This window comes from Bos javanicus, chromosome 10 (assembly GCF_032452875.1).
Source record: "Bos javanicus breed banteng chromosome 10, ARS-OSU_banteng_1.0, whole genome shotgun sequence".
Lineage (NCBI taxonomy): Eukaryota > Metazoa > Chordata > Mammalia > Artiodactyla > Bovidae > Bos > Bos javanicus.
The window spans coordinates 18,387,483-18,409,893 of record NC_083877.1 but is presented as its reverse complement, the minus strand read 5'-3'; the positions used below and the strand labels follow the sequence as shown (position 1 = coordinate 18,409,893).

The 22,411-nt window shown below is 40.4% G+C and overlaps 1 protein-coding gene across 3 annotated transcripts in view; it reads right to left on the bottom strand.

Moving 5' to 3' along the window:
* Positions 1–22,411, bottom strand: part of THSD4 (thrombospondin type 1 domain containing 4) — a 675,283-nt gene that overhangs the window by 206,838 nt on the left and 446,034 nt on the right. The window lies entirely within an intron of this gene.

Below are 22,411 nucleotides of genomic sequence, written 5' to 3'. Positions count from 1 at the left end.
ACCCTTTCATGGAGGCCCTGGGAGGAGACACTTTGCACCAACTCTACTTAAGATCCTAGAGCCAAATATCCTATTTCCATCATCAGAGTTCTGCCCTCTAGATCACAAGGTAGTGGAAACGGTCTGTCAGAGAATTCTGGATCTGTATTCTAGATCTACAACTATTAGCTGTACAATCCTGCCTTCCTCATGGAAAAACAATGTCTTCCTGGCTAATATCTCACAGGGCTGTTTTGAGTAACTGAGTAAATACAAATGGGAAAGCCTTTTGTAAACCGTTAACTCTACTTTTACAAATATAAGTAGCTGTACCTGATGCAGGGTATTCTTGTGCCACAAATACATTGGCTGGGACTGTGCTTGGCATATAAGAAGTGCTCAGGACTTTTCTGGTGACTCAGTGGATAAGAATCTGCCTGCCAGTGCAAGGGACACAGGTTCGATCCTCGCTCTGGGAAGATTTCCCATGCTGTGGGGCAACTAAGCCCGTGCACCACAACTACTGAAGCTGGTGTACCATAGAGCCTGTGCTCTGCAACAAGAGTAGCCACCATGATGAGAAGCCTGGGCACTACAATTAGAGAGTAGCCCCCTTCTACTGAAACGAGAGAAAGCCTGTGCACAGCAGTGAAGGCTCAATGCAGCCAAAAAAAAAAAAAAAAAGTGCTCAGCTGATGGGAGCTAGTGTTATTACTTGTCTTCATAAGTAGTGGCACTGACTCTTTGAATCCAAAGGCTAATGTCTCTTTATCTCTTTTTAAATGTTCTCCAAAATACTTAGCTCAGTATCCCATCCTATTAATAAATGAATTAGCCTCCCCTACTCCCTCCACCCACTGACCCATGAGTCACATATTTGATTGTTTCCTATTTCGATTTGGCTGTTAGGAAGTTCAGAGTAAAGCTGGCCCATATTCAGCAGAACCTAATGGCAGGGATTTTAGATGCTAGTCTTATCCCTGTCTTATTTTTCCTATCCCAGGTTTTCCCTTTACTTCATTTTCTTTCCTTACTTGGTATCTTGTATGTTATATTCACTAAAATTTTCATGGTTGTTTTCAACACTTTTTAGGAGAAAAGAGTTATAAATAAATAAATTTTGAGAGATGCTCAATTCACATTCTTGACTCTTGAACAAAAGAAAGAAACAAGAGTGGCGTCAAGATTTGTAACCCTCCTTCCTCTGTCCCCACTCTCCTCTTCTCCTTCCTTCCTTCCCCTCCATCTTTCTTAGCTGTGATGCCTGGCTTAATATTTTCCTTGAAACATGAAACCAAATGTCAAAGAAAGATTAGCATGGGCCTGTGACTCACATCCATGAATATCAGAAAGCAGAATCTTCATTTCTTCAGGGCTTCTGACCAGCAAGGAAAACAACCCAAACCTTGGATATCTGACCAGCAGGCCACATTTTGCCTTGGATGCTTTTAGCAAAACATGCATTTTTAGAAAACCAAGATTTAAGGGGATATCATGGTTAAAAATATTCTTATGAGAGGAAATATCTTTCCATTTTTTCTCCATTTAGGGGTAACACATACTCATTAAAGGAAATTTCCTGTATATCATGCAGACAAGTAGAAAAAATATTCAGCAAAAAATCATGCATGGGAGGAAATGTTTTAAATATTAGACTAAAAAAAAGAGGTAAGATCACAGCTATTAAAGTCTGGAGGGTGCTTCTGCTAGTATTTAACTTTCATTTATTTGCCTATTTTCCATGTTAAGAAAAGGGTCCTTTTTTTTTTTTTTTTTGCTCTTTTGCCTGTATCACCATATGGCAGTATATAGGAGCTTAGTTCCCTGACCACGGATTGAATTGTACCCTCTGTAGTGCAAGTGTGGATTCTTAACCACTGGACCACTGGAAAGTCTCACGAAAAGGCCCCTGATCCTGGGTGGGCTATAAATTGGTTCTGAGCTTCCAAATTGCGAAGACTGAGATGCAAGGATGACAGGTCATCACAATCAGTGTTTGTAAGTCAAACATACACACAGATCAGGTGTCCTGACATTCCTCCTTTTGATAGCTGATACAGCTTCCTCTTGTGAGTTGGTGGGCAGATACACCAGCTTCCTTGCTCCTCTGCTGAATAATTCTGAGGTATGTGCTACACTGACTCTCAGAGGAGCTCATATGATCACCAATTCGACAACACGCATGTATCGAGTGCTTTCCTCCACACCATCCTTCCCCTCTCCCTACTGGGGTATCCTGTGACCACCTGTAAAATGAACCACGTACACTGGGATCTTTGGCTCAGCATCTATATCAAAACGAACCCAAACCAAGACCTCGGTGTTCTGAGATCTAGGGAAATGCACTAAACACAATGATGATTATCACATGTTGCCTCTCAGAAGGATGTCCAGCACAGCCAAGGGCAGTTTCACACAGTCACTGCCATGGCAACCTGCTCACTGCTCTGGGTGAAGAGTCGCCTTGATAGAACTAACATTTAGCATTGCTGTGTGAAGTGCAGTGGCAGTGAAGCCAGTTACTTTACCTGGCCTGCAGATGCCTAATCTTCTAACAAGAGGTATGTTGTTGTTTAGTCACTAAGTCCAACTCTTTGCCCCCCCATGGATTGTGGCCCACTAGGCTCTTCTCCTCATGGAATTCTCCAGGCAAGGATACTGGAGTGGGTAACCATTTCCTTTTCCAGGGGATCTACCCGACCCAGGCATCGAATCTGCGTCTCCTGCATTGCGGGTGGATTCTTTACCACTGAGCCACCTGGGAAGCCGATCTATTTGTCCCTTCTGGTTCTAAGGTTCCTTGACATAAAATATGTCAGACCTCCATGAGTTTCACTTTTTAGGGAGAAAGAAAAATCACAATGCTCTCGGCTAAACTGTTGTTCAGACCATCCTACTCTGTTTTGTAAAAGCCTGTGGGGTTAGAAGATAGGAGGTGGCCCTGAAGAGAGAAGAGCTGGGGTCTGCATCCTATCTGTCCATGTGACGACCAAAGAGGTGGGAATGGCATGGGGAGGTGTGGTGGTGAGGGAGGCCCAAGAGCTAAGAAAAAAAGAAACTAAAAGTGTTAATCTCTCAGTCGTGTCCAACTCTTTGCGACCCCATGGACTGTAGCCCACCAGGTTCCTCTGTCCATGGGACTCTCCAGGCAAGTATACTGGAGTGGGTTGCCATTCCCTTGTCCAGGGGATCTTCCTGACCAAGGGATTGAACCTGGTTCTCCTGCATTGCAGGCAGATTCTTTACCATCTGAGCCACCAGGGAAGCTCCTAAGAGCTAAGAGGACAGATCATAGACAAGAGAAGAAATGACAGGGCTCCCTAGAGGCACAGTGAGTCAATTATAACCCACAAAATCTGGTTACAGTGTAGGAAGGGATGGGGGGTTATGGGGCAAAAGGGTGTCTATACTAGAGAAACTCAGGGAGGGATGGTATCGCCCAGCGTGGCTGAGGAAGTGAGAGGAATCCTACAGCCATTAACAGGTTACAGCCGGTATCTCCCTTCATCTAAAAATGGGTCAATAATCCCTTTATGCTGGTCTGAGCACCTGAGCACAAATAGATGCTCCCACAACACTGGTGTTGGGATCTATTGGCTGACCCTGAGTTAAAGAAATACATGGACACCTCTGACCATGAACTTCTCAACACTCAGAAAGTGGGTATTTTGATTCAGAAAGTGGGTATTTTTACCCATGGCTACATCAAGACTAGTATGCATTTTTATTTGATTAAATTCTTATAAAGAGAAAACACACACAATATTCAAACTGTGCACTGTTACAGAATAACCATGCCTGAAGGGTACTTGAATCCACTATTAAATTTCAGCAAAAAAATTTTTTCTAAAGCAAAACCAAATGAAATGGCTTACTTGTTACTTTTCTTTAAGTACTAGCTGTGACCTTATCAACTTATTCCTCTCCCTGGACCTCAGATTTCCCATAACTAAAAATCAAGGGGCACTGGGCCAAAGGTGCTTGAGGAGCCTTTTTGGGTCTTTGCTTTGTTTCCACTCTAGTGCCCTTGGGAAAGAGGAGGACTGAGTCCTTTATGTGGCCAGAGTGACTTCCATCTGCCATTGTCACACTTGTGTCCCAAGCACCTCGGAAGCTGGCTTAGAACATCTAAACCTTAATGAGGCCTTTGCTTTTCTTCCCTTGTCAAGAAATTCCAGGATGATGTTTTTCCTCTTGTTTCTGTAGCCCTGAAATTTATATCCTGTGGTCTCAGAGGTTCACTCACATCCCAGGAACATCTGCCTGCGGTTCCCTCTTCAAATTCAATGTTTGTTTGCAATTAAATTTGCAAGAGAGTCCCTGGAGCAGAAACTAGAGTGATAAGATCTCTCCCATCTCTTCCAACACATCCCCTCACTATCAAGTCAGGGCTGCCTTAGATTTGCAAGTGAAACTACAGCCCTGGGGGCTCATGCATGGCCGGGACCTCGATACACAGTTGCCACCTGGGCTTAAGACTTTGCTCATCAGTTGGATACATTTGTGGGAGATGGAAACAATGACTGGGAAGAAGGGAGCCCTGGTTGGGCAACAACCTTCTTTGAGGCCAGACAAAGCCATCTCTACTGAGGTTACTGACAGGCATGCTATCAAACATGGAAATCAGAGGCCACGTAAGTACTTGGAATTAGGTTATTTGAACTCAATAAAAATAAGTGGCCCTTTATAAAAACTTTTTATTGTCTTTCTATTTCAGTGTGCTTTATTTCTCAGGAATAATATCCCAAATGATTGTTATTTGGCTTAACCATTATGGTGTATATCTGACTTCAAGTCTTGACTCAGAATTCTGTTAATCATCAAACTGCTTCATGATTAGAGGGCCCCCTTCATCCAACAATCCCATAGTGCTTACTCACACTTCTAAGATGTTTTCAGTGGTATTTGGGATTTCAATTCCCTTTGAATGGGTTTTCCAGAGCATTTAGAGGATGTGGTTCCAAAGGAGCTGCCTCTAGGGCACTAAGTGGGTCTTCACTACCTGGGGCTCACAGGGAAGATTCCTGGAGTAGTATTGCAAATGCGTCCTCCAGCCAGACTCTCCTACCTTTTATCTCCAAAGGATTGTGACACAGCTGCTCTGCTTCAGCCTGTCTTACATGGAGGCTCTATCAATGTATGCCACCTGCATGCAACTGAGACCCGGCGCTGTGCCCCGCAGGATGATGCAGGATGTAGAGATGGTTTCCCAGTCTCCAGTGCTCACAGGTTCACCCCGAGATCAGATGCTCACAGGGGACACTAGTAAGAGAGCAACAGAGATCAAACCAGATCCAAGGCTTGATGTTGTGTTATGCGCCAAAGCAGAGGGCACTCCAGGCCAGAGATGGTGTGCTAGGGTGTCACAGAAGTGGTGAAACTGGGAATGGGCAGAGAGGGGAAGGTGTGATGAAACAGACACTGCACCACATTCAGGCTCTGCTTTTCAGAACACGAAAACTAGAATGCGAGGTCAGCACCTTTATCTGGTTGACTCACTGATGTATGCCAACCACTTAGAACAGTGCCTGGCATATAGCAGGCCTTCCAAAGAGAATGTATTGCTCCAGATGTCCATCGACAGATGAATGGATAAAGACGCTGTGGTATATATATACAATGGAATATTACTGAGCCATAAAAAGAAATGCATTTGAGTCAACTCTAAGAGGTGGATGAACTTAGATCCTATTATACGAGTAAGAGATAAGTCAGAAAGAGGAAAAACAAATGTCATATATTAATGCATATGCATGGAATCTAGAAAGATGGTACTGATAAACCTACTTGCAGGGCAGCAGTGGAGATGCAGACATACAGACCAGACTTGTGGATGCAGTGGGAGAAGGAGCGGGTTGGATGAATTAAGAGAGGAGCATGGAAAGCTATATGTTATTATATGTAAAATAGCCAGTGAATGGCACAGGGAGCTGTGTATGACACAGGGAGCTCAACCCAGTATTCTGTGACAATCTAGAGGTTTGGGATGAGGTGGGAGGTAGGAGGGAGGTTCAAGAGGGAGGGGACATATGAATATATATGTCTGATTCATGTTGCTGTATGGCAGAAACCAATACAATACTGTAAAGCAATTATCCTCCAATTAAAAATAAATAAATTTTAAAATGTATCAAAGGAAAAAAGAATGTGTTGTTGAGTGCAGTGGAAGCCTAGGTTCCACCTTTCCCCCCTCCCTCCTGGCCACCTTCCTACAGACCTAGAAGGCTGATGCACAAATCTAACCGTTCTGTGGGTCAGCATACTTGGGGAACAAACTGCACAGCTGAGGTCTCTTACAAATAGCATTGAACACATTTAATGCATCTGGTTTAACTGCTGCTGCCAAGAAGATTTAAAGCCACAACCACTCTCTTTGAAGTTCCCCCTAAGCTTTTACTCACCCAAAGGTTTCAAATGCTACAGCTAGGCCCCTGGTGATTTTGTTGCTTCTACACCACTCGCCCTCCAGCTCTGGTTTGAGCAACTGTGTGGTCTTGGGCAAGCCACATAACCTCTTAAAAGATTCACTTTCCTCCTTTTCAAAATTAATGGGTTAGACTAGATTATCTTAAGGTTCCTTCTCAAATAATGATTCAAGAGATTGGAATTTGGTGTTTAACACCACTTTTTGGCTCTCGAGAAGACAGAGTGCTTGTTATCCACCCTTTTGCCAGGAAAACCACAGTGACCTCCTCGTCCCTTTCTTCACCCACGAGGAAGGTGTGGTTGACTTGTTCTAGCTTTAAGAATCCTCGTTTTGCTCTTTCTCCGCTTGTAGTAGGCCATTCTGAGCCTCCCATTTTAAAGTATCCTGGATGTTTTCTTTTCTTTTCTCTCCCACTGAGAGCCTTTGCCTCCGTAATATCTGGTTGAGAAACTTGGAGCCACATTGTGGTATCTTGACCATGAACCTCCCCTCTCTAGGATCTTCTCTTTTTTGTTCCCTTAGATGCTCTCTGCCAATCTATATCCTCTTTCTCTCACTTTATATTCTGCTTTAATTTGATAAACATCTCCTTGAAGCTTTACTGAAGAATCTTTTTCCATTAGACTCTACAACCAGGATAGCTGTCATCCATCATGCCTCTACTGGGTACGAAACACTTCATGGAAATCACCTCCTTAATATTCACTAGGGACTCCCCTGGTGGACCAGTCGTAAAGAATCTGCTTCTCGAAGTAGAAGACAAGGGTTCAATCCCTGGCGAATAAAGATCTCCCATGCTGTGGAGCAGCTAGGCCTGTGCACCACAACTACTGAGATGGCACGGCACAACTAGAGAATTGATGTAACATATTGAAAGATCCTGCCGGACGCAACAAAGATCCTGTGTGCTGCAACTAAGATTTAAAAATCTTTACTAAAACTCTATAATGTTGACATGACCCTCCATTTTATTTTTTTTTAAATGTTACATCTTATTTTTTTACTTTCTTTTTAAAATATTTATTGATTCATTTATTTTTGGCTACACTAGGTCTTCACTGCTGTGCCCAGGCTTTCTTTACCTGCAGCTAGCCGGGGCTACTCTCTAGTTGCAGTGGATTCTCATTACAGTGGCTTCTCTTGTTGCAGAGCATAGGCAGTAGGTGCACAAGCTCAGTAGTTGTGGCGTGTGGGCTTAGCTGCCCTGTGGCGTGTGGAATCTGCCTAGACCAGGGATCAAACCTGGGTGCCCTGCACTGGCAGGTCAATTTTTAACCACAAGACTACCAGGGAAGTCCTTCCCCATTTTAAAGACGAGAACAATGATGCTTAGGGAAGTCACCGACCTTGCCTAATTAAGAACGTGCAGGACTGGAGATTCACGCTCAGGCTCGTGTGCCTCAAAGCCCATGGGTCTTCTTCATTCTACTAAAGACAGGAACACTATTCAGGGCTTCCCAGTGTGCATTTGCAGGTTATTGGTCACCTCTAGATTCAGAGAATTGAGAAGTTGGAACATATTTAATTATTTAGTTTCAGTTATTTCTAGTAGAACTTAAGAAATAAAAGAACATAGCCACACAGAGGAAAGGAATGATATAATTATTGCATGGAAGAATGCACACATATACATTTATATTTTTAACAGAAATGTAAAGTCTATCTTTATAAGCTTCCATGGAACATTTACAAAAATTGGAATATTTGACCACAAACAAAGCTTCGATCCTTTCTCTAAGGCTGGAATTGTATTGTGTATCATATGTCCCCAAGTTGTCTTGCATGCGCTATCTCTACTACATGCATGTACTTAATGTTCTGGTCAAGGAAAAAAAAAAAGAATTATTTGCTGTTGTCTAAATATGCCTTTATAGTTTTCAATTTAATACCTTTCTTTATTCATACTGTTCCTGAGGCTTGGAATGTCTTCCTCCACTATCTGTCCATAAAATGCCTAAGCATTCTTCAATCACATCTCAAATACTATTTTTTCCATAAGACTGTCCCTGATCCTCACCATAGGGTGTGATATGTTTATTAGAGTACTTTATATGTTTCCTTTAACTAACCCACGTGCTCGCCTTTAGAGGACAGTGGATGGGGCAGGGGGGTGGCTCTTATCTCCTAAGGAATCCCAGAACACTTAGCACAAACCTCATACACAAACTAGCACTCAATACAGAGCTGTGGGATTTAATTGAGAATTGCTTAGTTTTGCATTGGTGCAATGTAGGAATGTGAAAGAAAAGTGTAGATAGGCAGATTTCAGTATGTTATAATACAAATCACTTGGCCTTTTACATCAATTACTCATTCTGTCTTTTAAATATGCCTGGGTTGAAAATTTAGCATTTTTTTCTGTCAGTTCAAATTAATTTTCTAAGCTAAAGTAAATAAATTTATGTAATATGCTGAATCAGCAAATAAGTTAAAAATTATTTTTTAAAGGAGAAATAACTAATTTGAGTATGCATGCCAAGAATACAGTGCAAGAAAATAGGGGAATAAGACACCACCATGGCATTAGCGTTTAGACTAAATAAATATTTCCATTTATAAAATTTGTGACTTTCTAGTAAGGCACCCAACATTTCTTGGCAAGTAATTTTCTCAAAAAGTGGCTACTAAAATTTTGTTTGTGTCTCTCATGATATGCCAACCATGATTAATCACTTTTCTCTAATGTAGCTGAGCCGCTTTACATCAGCTATTTAAAGGAAAGTTAAAGAAAGGTGCTAAAGGCCATATTCCTATTTGTATAGCTCTTTACAGTTTGCAAAGCACTTACATTGACATTATCTTATTAATGTTCCTTATATGGCCTTGAATACTACTATTATCTGCATTTTGTAGGTGAGGAAACAGAGGTCTAGAAAAAGTCTTTGTTCTATAAACACATGCTTGGAGAAAAAGGAAAAGGAAGAAAAGAAGAAAGGATAAAAATGTATCTGATAAAGGTCAAGATGGTAGACTGAGCAAAAGTACTTGTTTTTCTCTTTTCTTCTACAAATTTCATTCATACAGCAGAAAACATATATATGTTGTAAAAACAACTATAAAAGAAGTAAGGATACAATCAACAGATAAAACATTTTTGAGGAATTTCTGAATATTAAAAAGGTTATGTTGGCAAAAAATCACAGCAGAAAAAACTACTAAAACAGACTACTACAGGGATGGAAAAAATTCTAAACACAGAAACCACAGGTACAATGAACAGGAGAGGCTATTTAGCAAGAGTGGTCATTAATATCAAGGACAGAACTGCTCGAAAAACAGCGAGATCAGTCATGCCTCATCTCCTCCATCGGCCAGCAGAGCAGCTGGTGGGAGATTTCATGTCCCTCTAAAAGACTGATAGATAAAACAGACAAACATTAGCAAAGACATAGACTTGAAAAATTCTATCTACAATCTTGATTGAATACCTACATAAAAAGTCCCATACCCAGTTATTAATATTAAGAATGAACATTCTTCTCAAGCACACTCAAAATGTTTATAAAGTCTGTCCATATACAAGGCCATAAAGCAAGTTTCAACTAATTTAAAAGAATAAGCACTACAGATAACCCATTCTCTGACCATCAGTTTAGTTCAGTTCAGTCGCTCAGTTGTGTCTGACCATAAGGTAATCAAGTTAGAAATGAACTTGGGCCATACTTTCAAAAAGTGGGTTCAGTTGTGTCTGACTCTTTGCAACCCCATGGACTGTAGCCTGCCAGGCTTCTCTGTCCATGAAATTCTCCAGACAAAAATACGGGAGTGAGTAGCCATTCCCTTCTCCAGGGGATCTTCCTGACCCAGGGATTGAACCCAGGTCTCCTGCACTGAAGACAGATTTTTTACCATCTGAGCCACCAGGGAAGCCCAATACTTTTGAAAATATGATATAATGTATGGGCCAAAAAATATCATAATGATAGTTTTAAAAACCACTTTAAATAAATAATAAAAATACTATCTATCAAAAGTTAAGGATGCAATAAAAGTGATATTTCAAGGAAAAAAACCTTCTTTAATGCTTATATTAGAACAGATTAAAGGCTGAAAATTGATGAGCTAACCATAAATTTAAGGAGTTAAAGAAATTAAAGGAAAAAATAAAATGAATAAATTCAAAGAAGGTAGAAGTAAAAAGAAGAGCAGAATTAATCAAATAGAAAACAAAGCTTAAGTACAGAGGCTTGACAAAGCCAAAAGTTGATTTTTCATAAAGATTGATAAATTTGACAGACTTCTCCTGAGAATGGTCAATAAAATAGAAGTCATAGAGGAACAATGTGAGGAAAAACTAAGGACATCAGCAACATCTGAAAAGATAATTAGAGGATATAATGAACATATTTATGTTAAAAAGGTAGAAAAGATAAATGAAATGGACAAATGCCTAGACATACATAACTTTCAAACGTTATCCAAGAAGAAACAGGAAGCTTTAATTTTCCTATAACCATTCAACACATTGAATCAGTGGTTTACAATTTCCCCTCAGGAAAAAAAAAAGAAACCACCACATCAAGCCAAGCCCATTTTTTCATGTGCCTCTCTATAAATAGATTATAATCATTTTATTAAAACATTTCCAGGAAAAAGGAAACACTTCTGAAGTGAATTTATGAGGTTAGTATAGCCTTAAAACAAACCAGAAAGGAAGAAAGAAGAGTTAATAGTTCACTCATGAATACAGATTCTTAAAAACCCTCTGGACAAAACAGTTACATGTAGAATTAATTTAATAAAAATCAAAATATATCATAACTAAATAGGATTTATTCCTGGAATGCAAGGATGGCTTAACATTATAATGTCTATTTCTGCAATAGACTGATTAAAGGAGGAAAACCACATGATCATTTCAAGAGACAGAGGCAATGACTTAGGTAAAATTCAATACCTATTCATGATCAAAGTAAGAATCCCTTAGCAAATAGAAGAGAATTTATCAACTTGATACAACCAAGCACTTTCAACAAACTTCATTCTTAATTGCAAAATGTTAGAAGCATTCCCATTAAATAAGGAACAAAATAACATGAGCTCTGCTGCTGCTGCTGTTCAACATAATATTGGAGGTTCTAGTAAGTGCAATAAAAATAAATAGAAATAAAATGTAAAAGAATTGAAAAAGGAAAAAAAAGCAAGTGGTCATTATTCAAAGTCATTCACAGATGACATGATTATGTACTTAGAAATCATAGATGTTCTTACAGATGATTGATTTAAATTAATAAGAGAGTTTAGTAAGTTGCTTTGGTATAAGATCATTTGCATTTCTAGGCATCAGCAAAAATAAAAAATAATTAAAAAATAATTTGCAATAACAAAACTATAATAAGGTAGCTAGGAATAAATCTAAAATTAAAAGTGCGCAAGACCTTTATGTAAAGTTATAACACCTTCTTGAAAAAATTCAAAGAAGACCTAAGTAAATGTAAGGCTTAGAGTATGTTCATGGATAAGGACTCAATATTGGGATGATGTTAGTGCTCTTATATTGATCCACAGATTCAATATTGTTCTGCTAAAATTTTCTAAAGGATTTTTCAAGGAAAATTGAAGATTTAACTTCAAATTTCATAAAGAATATCTACGAATAGCTAAGACACACTACAAAGTAAGAATAAGAGAGACTTCAATAAATGGTCCTGCAACAATTTATTACCAATATGGGAAAAAATGAAATTAGATCCCTTATTCACATTAAGCAGATGAACCAATTGCAAGTATTAAAGACATAAATGTGAAATGCAAAACTTCAATAATTTTAGAAGAGAACTTGGGATAATATCTCCATAAACTTGGGATTAATAATTTCTTAAACATGACAAAGATGTAATGCAACAAAATAAAACTGATAAATTCAAATACACTAAAACTGAAGACTTTTGTTTATCAAAAGACTATAAACATTTAAATGCAAGGCACAAACTGGAGAAAACAGTTTATGGAATAACAAGCAAAGGATTCATACTGAAAATACATAAAGAACACTTAAATCAGTGATGAAAAAAAGAAGAACCAAATTTAAAATCAGAAAATAGTCATGAACAGGCATTTCATGCGAAAAAACATGAATAACTGGTATACATGTAAAAATTATTCTATATTGCAAGAGTTAGTGATCAGAGAAGTGTCAGTTAACATAGACTAATCACATTTTATACCTACTGTATCAGCAAGAATTAGCCTGTCTGTTAATGCCAAACATTGACAAGCAGATAGATAATTGAGAAATCTTAAACACTGCTAGTGGAAGTGAAAAGTGATATAATCTTTTAGAAATCAATTTGTCAGGGCTTCCCTGGTAGCTCAGTGGTAAACAGTCTGCCTGCCAATGCATGAGACAAGGGTTCGATCCCTGATCCGGGAAGGTCCCACATGCCATGGAGCAGCTAAGCCAGTGTGCCGCAACTATTGAGCCTGTGCTCTAGAGCCTGGGAGCTGCAACTATGGACATCCCGGCACCCTAGAGCCCATGCTCTGCAACAAGAGAAGCCATCGCAATGAGAACTAGAGAGCAGCCCCAGCTCACTGCAACTAGTGAAGAGCCTGTGTAGCAACAAAGACCCAACACTGCCAAAAACAAAATACATAAAATTTTAAAAAGAAATCAATTTGACATCATACTGTAGAGTTAAACAAACACATATTCAATGACCCAGGAACTCAACTCCTAGGTATACACCCTAAAGGAATCCTTGCACATATATGTGAAGATATGTTCCAAAATGTTCATGCTCCAGATCTATCAACAGGAAAAAATATGGTATATTTACATAGAAGGATACTATGTGGCAGTGAAAGTGAAAGAACCACAGATACATGCATTCTCCTGTTGACAAAAAATCAATTTGACCTAAAAAAAATCAAGATAGCGCATCTTTGTAACTCAAAATCAAACAAAATCAAACAATATATTAGTTAGAGATACATACATATGTATGTATTATTTCTTAAAAAGCAAAGAAATTACAATCATAAAATTCAGAATGATGTTTCTCTCTGAGGGAGAGAAGTGAGGAGGCTGTACCTGGGAGCAACATAGAGTGTTGAAAATGTTTTATGTCTTTAGTTGGGTGGTGGGCTCTTAGATGTTTGTTTTATTATTTTGCTTTACGACTTGCTTATATATTATATATATATAATAATATACTAAATATTATGCATATTTTAGAAACAAAAAAGAAGGAAACAAGGTAATCAAAGACTGCTACTGCTGCTGCTAAGTCGGCTTCAGTCGTGTCCAACTCTGTGCGACCCCAGAGACGGCAGCCCACCAGGCTTCCCCGTCCCTGGGATTCTCCAGGCAAGAACACTGGAGTGGGTTGCCATTTCCTTCTCCAATGCATGAAAGTGAAAAGTGAAAGTGAAGTCACTCAGTCGTGTCCGACTCTAGCGACCCCATGGACTGTAGCCCACCAGGCTCCTCCATCCATGGGATTTTCCAGGCAAAAGTACTGGAGTGGGATGCCATTGCCTTCTCCAATCAAAGACTACCACTCCATAAAAGAACTGGTTATATGACTGAGTTCAATAGAGCTTCAAGAAAAGGCTAATTCCTCTGTTGTTTAAACTATTTCAAAGCACACTAAAGTATGAGAAACTTTTGAATGTACTTTACAAAACCAGCAAAACCCAGTCTAGCCCAATAAAAGAGATCCATGAACCAACAGTACTCATTTTTTTTTAAAAGACAAATTTCAAAATAAAATATTCACAAATAAAATCCACTAGCAAACAATGAATAAATCACTATGATTAAGAAAGTTAAGTTCTAAGAATGCAAAGAGAATCCAACATTAAGAGATCTATGAACATAATTCCCTAAGTAGATTAAAAGATTATATTATATCATCATTTTATGAAGGTAAACAGAGTTAGATAAAATTCAACAACCATTTTCTATAAAAACATAGAAGGGAAATTAAAACTAGATAAAATTTATCTACTTAAAATATCTGGCAGGCATCACACTTAGTGATGAAATATTACAAGCTTTCCCATTTAAGTCCAGAAGAGGACAAGAATGTTCATTTTCATTGTGCTAACTCGACACTGTTTCCTGGGAATCCTAGCAATTGCCATTAGACAAAAGGTAGAAACAAGAGGCACCATGTCTCAGAAAAGGAGCAAAACTCATTATTTGCACGTCTTAGGCATGTGTACACGTCCTTGTGCTTGTAAATGTGTAGAAATGGTTCTTTTTATTGATGGTTTCATTAGGGGAGGGAAGAGAAATTGGGAAGTGAGTGAAAGTAAAGAGGAACCTTTAACTTTTTATTCTTTGCATTTCTTTATTGCTTGAATTTGTTTTTACAACAATAAGTTTTCATAATGAAAGGAAAAAAATATATATCTGGAATCTAGAAAAATGGTCCTGACGAACCTATTTGCAGGGCAGGAACAGAGATGCAGACATAGAGAACGGACTGTGGATACAGCAGAGGAAGCAGTGGGTGGGACGAACTCAGAGAGTAGCGTTGAAATACATATATCACCTTGTGTGAAATAGCTAGCTAGGTGGGAAGTTGCCGTATAACAAAGAAGCTCAGCCTGGTGCTCTGCGATGACCTAGAATGGGAGGCTCAAGAAGGAGGGGGTATATATGTATATACATATATATGCTTATGGCTGATGCATATTGTTGTATGGCAGAAACCAACACAACAGTATCGAGCAATTACCCTCCAATTAAAAAACCTGCCAAAAGTCACATGGCTATACATGGTAGACCTAAGGCTCACACTCAGGTCTTGCACCATCAAATCAGTTCCACATAGTTTATTTTTCATTTTATTCATAAGAAAGAGAAAAAGGTGGAGCCACTGAGAACTATGCACAAAGAATCAGTCTCTCAGGGTATTACATTGATCCTTCATTCCTATTTGCCACAAATAATACTTCAGGTATTAATAAGGATGGTGACCTTCTTATAAAGGCAGTCACTGCTATCTTCACTATTTCATTTATTTTAATCCTTGGGAAATAATTTCAATAACCTATGACCGAGAAAATGTTATACAATGGTAACCAAGATCATGTGTCATAAAAATATAGTCGTAAGACTGTAGGGACAGATGTCCAAGAGAGAGGGAATGTATGTATACATGTAACTGATTCACTTCAATGTATAGTGGAAACTAATGCATACATATTATAAGCAATTATATTCCAGTTCTTTTTTACAGAATTTCTGAAACTTCCAAAGGCACAGAAAACTCCAACCCTTGGGATCCAGGTGACTGACAAATCTCCTGACACATTCCTCACATTCTGTAATCTGAACTGTTTCCAGAATATGCTAAATTCTTTCTTATTTCTGTGACTCTACAGATGTTTTCGCTCTGCCAAGAACATCCTCCTTCCCTGTTTTTCCCCTTAAGATGCCTACCTATCCATGCAGAGGAGTTAACATAGCAGACCTGACTGTCTTTAGAAACATCTGCTTATGAAGTTGGCCATTGGCTAGTGTCCGGGAACTTAGATTTTGGAACAGAGCTCGGCATTCCCAGAACTGTAGGAGTGGCTGGCTTGCATATACTATGTGAACAAGATGGTTTATGCTGAAGAGAGGTTTCCCTGTGGGAGTGTGTAATGTTGGTACATGGCAGGCAGAGAGTGCCTGTGTGGTCAGCCCCCAACAAAAAACCGAGGTGCTGAGTCTCTACAAACTTCCTTGGTTGGCAGCATTTCACAAGTGTTGTCACAACACATCCCTGGGGGGATGAAGTGGGGCCTGTGTGACTCCACTGGGAGAAGATCCTTGGAAGCTTTCTCCTGCTTTCTCCCCAGCGTCATCCCATGCACCTTTTCCTTTGTTGACTTTGCTCTGTGGCCTGACACTGTGATGACTCATAGCTGTATGTGCGACTATATTCTGAGTTAAAGAATCACTGTGAATTGGTGAACTGGGGGGTTGTCCTGAAGACCCGCAATGCACAACCCTTTGAGTTTTTCAAACTGACGTTGTTTCTGGAGCCCTTCTTCATTTTCTTGGGCAGATTTCCTTGCTTCTTCGCCTTTGCACTTGCAATTAAAGAGTTTCTTATTGTATAATCATTGACTGTTTACACTCTGTCCCCCTTTGAAAGTATAAGCTCATCAAGACAAAGACCTTATGTTTTTGTCTTCCTTTTTCCAGCACTGAGGTGGCACACCCTGGTAGCATTTGCAATAGCAATTGTAGTGATAGCCAATAAGTGCTGTTCACTCTGTGCCTGGCACATCAAGCTGAGAGCTCTGCACATACTATCACATTTTAAAAATCTTTAAAAAAATGAAATAGTTGATTTAAAATATTATATAAATGTTATATTTATATATTATATAAATTTCAGGTGTACAACACACATATATTTACAATTTTTAAAGGTTACACTCTATTTATAGTTATTGCCTATATTCCTTGTGCTATTCCTAGATACCCGTATAGCTTATTTATTTTTTATATAGTAGTTTGTACCTCTTAATCCTACATTGCTATCTTGCCACTAGTAACCACTTGTAACCACTAGTTTGTCCTCCATATCTGTGAGTCTGCTGGTGGGTGGTAATCCTTTCAATCACCCCTTAACATAGCTAATGTGTCATCACTCATTATTAGAGAAAGTGAAAGGAAGTGAAGTAGCTCAGTCATGTCCGACTCTTTGCGACCCCTGTAGACTGTAGCCTACCAGGCTCCTCTGTCCATGGGATTCTCCAGGCAAGGATACTGGAGTGGGTTGCCATTTCCTTCTCCAGGGATCTTCCCGACCCAGGGATCAAACCTGGGTCTCCCGCATTGCATGCAGACGCTTTACCGTCTGAGCCACCAGGGAAGTTATTAGAGAAATGCAAATCAAAACTACAATGAGGTATCACCTCAAGCAGGTCAGAATGGAACCAACATCCAAAAATCTACAAACAGGGCTTCCCTGGTTGTCCAGTGGTTAAGATCTGTCTTGCAATGCAGGGGACACCAGTTTCGCCCCTTGTGCAGGAAGATCCCACATGCTGTAGAGTAACTAAGCCCCTGTGCCAAAACAACTGGGCTCCAGAGCCTGTGAGCTGCAACTCTTGAGCCCACGTGCCTACAGCCCATGCTCTGCAACAAGAGAAGCCACCACAATGAGAAGCCCGTGCAATAAAACTAGAGAGTAGCCCCTGCACTCTGCAACTAGAGAAAGCCCACACAAAGCAATGAAGACCCAGTGCAGCCAAAAATAAAAGTAAAACTTTAAAAAAAAATCTACAAATAATAAATGCTGGAGAGGATGTGGAGGTAAGGGAATCCTTTTGCACTGTTGGTGGGAATGCAAATTGCTACAGCCACTATGGAGAACAGAATGGAGAGTCCTCAAGAAACTAGGAATAAAACTACCATATGACCCAGCAATACCACGACTGGGCAAATACCCTGAGAAAACCATGACTGAAAAAAATACACACTCCCCAGTGTTCACTGCAACACTATTCACAATAGCTAGGACATGGAAGCAATCTAGATGTGCATCAAGAGATGAATGGATAAAGAAGTTATGGTACTAGTATACAATGGAATACTACTCAGCCATAAAAAGGAACAAATGTGAATCAGTTGAACTGAGATGGATGAACCATGAGCCTGTTATACGGAATGAAATAAGTCAGAAAGAGAAAAACAAATATTGTGTATATTTAAGTATATATATGGAATCTAGGAAAACGGTACTGATGAACCACCCTGCAGGGCAGGAACAGAGATGCAGGTATAGAGACACAGCCAGAGAAGGAGAGGGTGGGATGAACTGAGAGAGTAGCACTGAAATACATGTATTACCATATGCAAAACAGATGGCCAGTGGGAAGCTGTTGTATAACACAGGGAGCTCAACTCGCTGCTCTGTGACAACCTAGTGGGCTGGAGAGGGGTTGGGAGGGAGAATCAAGACGGAGGGGATATAGGTATACTTGTGGCTGATTCATGTCGTGGTACAGCAGAAACCAACACAACATCGTAAGGCAATTATCATTCAATTCAAAAGAATTAAAAGAATGAGAAAACAGACGGTTATAAGTAGATGTTAAATGAACGAGCTAGCTAAAGCATCCTTTCCGCCCTAAAGGAATCACTGAGCTGAACTGACTTCAGTGTTACGCCTATTAGCTCATGTACACTTCACCTTAGCATGGGCTATGAACAATTGCTGAGGATCTTATCTGTTAAATCACATGCTTTATTTATTACCGAGTGATTTATTATTACATCATATATTTAAATATTATTCTTTAACTAGATAAGACATGTTTACGACACACAATTCAAAAGGAACTAAAAGTGTATAATAAATTGTAAGTTTCACCAGCCCTCCTTCCCCAGCTATGCTATATTCTCCCCCATTTTCTCATATATCCTCCCAGAGAGAGGAAGGACAAAGATATTAACCCATGTTACACAAAGGGTAGCGTTTTATATGTCATTCTTTTCTTACATACCCTGGGAGTCATTTCTTATCAGTGCATGTAAGAGGTACACCATTCTTTCTGAACGTCTTGGTGGCTGTTAACCAAGGACAGAACTAACCCAGTCTGGGGTCCGTGCATGGGTTGGAGAACAAACACAGAGAAAGACTGTTCCGTCTTTCCTTTTCTGGTTGCAGGAGCATCAAACTGAGAACACTGAGGTCCCTAGAATGCCTTTGTCCTTTCACAATAGAACAGCATTGGTGTCTGCTTGTATGGGCTGTGTGCATCCCCTGAGAATGTAAAGGACTGTGAGTCACGCTGGACTTCGGGCTCATTAGTTCCCTATTGAGGGACAGGCTGTCGTAACAGCCACATGATGGAAGGTGGCTTAGAGGGCAAATTCAGAGTAAATCTATATGATAAAGTATTAGAAATGGAAAAGTTGAGTCAAAGAGATATTTATTATTTATTTTTAATTTTAAAAATTGAGATAGTACTCACATACCATAAAATCTGCTCTTTTAAAAGGCACGACCCATAACTGTTAGCAGCTAAGATATTTATTTATTTTTAAAAGATTTTTTTTTATGTGGACCATCTTTAAAGTCTTTATTGAATTCATTACAATATTGCTTCTGTTTTATGTTTTGGTGTTTTGGTCATGGGCCAAAAGAGATCTTAGCTCCCTGACCAGGGTTTGAACCCATGCCCCCTGCATTGGAAGGTGACGTCTTAACCACTGGACTGCCGGGAAGTACCCCGAGATATTTATTTTTAATTTTGATAGGTTTTGCCAAATTGCTTCATCAAAATGAAAATAAATATATTTTTGACTCACTTCTAAGAATTTGTCTCACTACAGTGTACAGAACTATATAGGTTTCTAGCTCCTTCCTCATCGCTCCCCACATATAACAGTATCTCATTGGTCTTCATTCCCTGAAGGACAGGGAAGCCTGGCATGCTGCAGTCCATAGGGTTACAAAGAGCTGGACACGACTGAGCGACTGAACAACAACATTGGCCTAATATGAGAAGCTAAGTCCAAGTTCAGGGAATGCACAGGCACATCCCCACACCCCATTCTGTGGCATGCTGCAAAGAAACTGGGATCCTAGCATGTTTCCCACACCGACAAATGCACCTAAAGTCCAGCGTGACTCACAGTCCTTTACATTCTTTCAAGAGAGGTACACAGTCTGTGCAAGCTGTGTACCAGTGCTGTCCTATTGTGACAAGGGCAAAGGCATTCCAGGGACCTCAGTGTTCTTAGCTTAATGCTCCTGCGACCAGAAAATTAAAGAAGGAACAGTGTTTCTCTGTGTTTGTTCTCCAAACATGTAGTGACCTCATACTGCGTTGTTCTGTCCTTGGTTGACAGTCACCAGTGCCAACAGTGCCAGCAACAGGACACTGAATAAGGTTTGCTTTGAACCACACCATCTCCTCCCATTATATGCCAGCCCTTGGTGATCTGGCAGGACCTCACCCCCTAGGAAACTGAGTCTGAGCTGCTGCCCAGAGTCTGCGCCCATCCACACTGAGAACACAGCCAGCCAAGTACCATGAGGCGTATAATACTGTCTTCCTCTTCCTTCCTTTTCCTCATGTGTTTTTATAAACATCCAAAGGAAAGATAATCAAAACCTGCAAGAAAACTGGCTGGCCGAGAAAATGAAAACCTGGGTGACACAGGGAAGAGGCCACATGTTTACGGGTGCCTTTTGTAAGTAACATGGCCATAAAACAAGAGGCTCTTAATAAAGAAATGTCACATTCTCCAAAGCTCTGTGTAAGTGACATTCTGTTTAAGGAGAGGAGGGGCATTTCATACTTAAGTTCCTTCCTCACCGTTTCATTTCCAACAAGGGGAAAGGAATCCTAACTGTACAGTTTTCTAGGAGCACAGTAGTTATGGAGCCAAGATTTTGCAGGAGCACACAAGGAAGGAAGGAAGAAGGAAGGAAGGAAGGAAAACTAGAATGAAAAGAGGAAAAGGCACCGGAGGGTCTTTATTTAGCATAGCAGGCTAGAACAAAGGAACAGACAGCAGGCATTCATCACCTCTGATTGGTTTTTCTGACTATTAAGCACACACACTTTAACTCAAAAGACAGAACTCCTGCCTTCCTCTCCTGCACGCTGAGCACCGTCTGAACAGAATCAAGATTTGGATGAGCCCGTGTAATCCCCTTTCATTTTTCATCTGCTGTGCTGATTGTAAAGTGAAACAGAGCCACTGCCCTCTCCGAATGTGACACAAGGCTCGAAGCACACGTGTTGCAGAGTCCCCGGGAGCCAGCTGTGTGCAGGTAACTGGAGCCTGCCCTTCGCCTCGCTGTTAATAAGAGTAATTGGCACGCCACTGAGGGGCTGCTGGAGCGCTGTGATTTGCTCCGTACGGGGGTCTCCCCAGACCATATGCGCATGCAGCGGTGATAGAAATATTTTCCATATGAGCTCTCCCCTCACATGCTTAAGTGCTCCAGGCTGAGTCAGGCCAGCCCATTTGTCATTTACTCTCCACACTGAAAAATCAACAGGGAAGTTGCGAACTTCAACTGCAACTAGAGGGCAATGGTCTGTCTGCTTTCAGCCTCCAGCATCACTAACCCAATTCAGTTCCTCCAGCTCCCATTCAAGACCCCTACCTCCTACCCACAGCCCCCACCCAACAGGCCCAGAAAATATCTGCAGAGGACACGGGTAACTAATAGGCTAAAAGCCTAGGACAAATGACCCGTGGCCACACGCCTCTGCGCCACATGTCTGCTTTGAACGGAGTAACGAGCCTGCTGCAACCACAGCTTGCCCTGCAGCCTGGATTTGAGAGCAGCTCCCTTCCACTCCTCTTAGAAAAGGGAAAGTCATTACCGGAGGCTTTCAGAGCTCTCTCTGTCCCTGTAATGCTAACAAAAGGCAGAGCTGTGAAGTGGTCCCGTGGCATTTCTAGGAGATACAGTTTGCACTTGGCTTTTCAAAGGGAAGATGGATTCAGGAAAAAGGCTGTCTTCGCATAATTCAGCCCTCAGTCTCCAAGACTTTTCATCAGAATAAGAAGTAAAAGGAGTGGATGAGGTAAATTTGTTGCAGGCTTCTTTGCAGGTGATGGTGGCTACACCCAAGAGCTTCCCTCTCCAGCCCATATGATCATCCTTTCCGATCTCTGCCTGTGTCAAAAACTGGCTCCTACAGGCACCTATGATGTTCAGAAATGTATCCAGCAAACATGAGCTAAGCCAATAAGAATAAATCATCCTCATGGGTCTTATACATGCCTCCCGTCTATGGTACATCTGGGACGCTCCAAGACCTGTTATACACTGCTCTTCAAACCTATGATACTAAGTTAAGCACAGACTTTTTCCCCCCCAAGCACATCAAAGCTAAGAAGGATAAAAACGTAATGCAAAGCAGCAAAGAAAAGCAATTCCTCTAGCATGCGTAAGCAACACTGGAGAAATATTCTCAACAGGTAACAGTCCCTACTGGAATCTGACAAGTACTTTTTTTTTTTTTTTTGGCAACAGCAGAATTAGAAACGTACATGCTCCAGGTATCTGTCACCAAATCATGCCA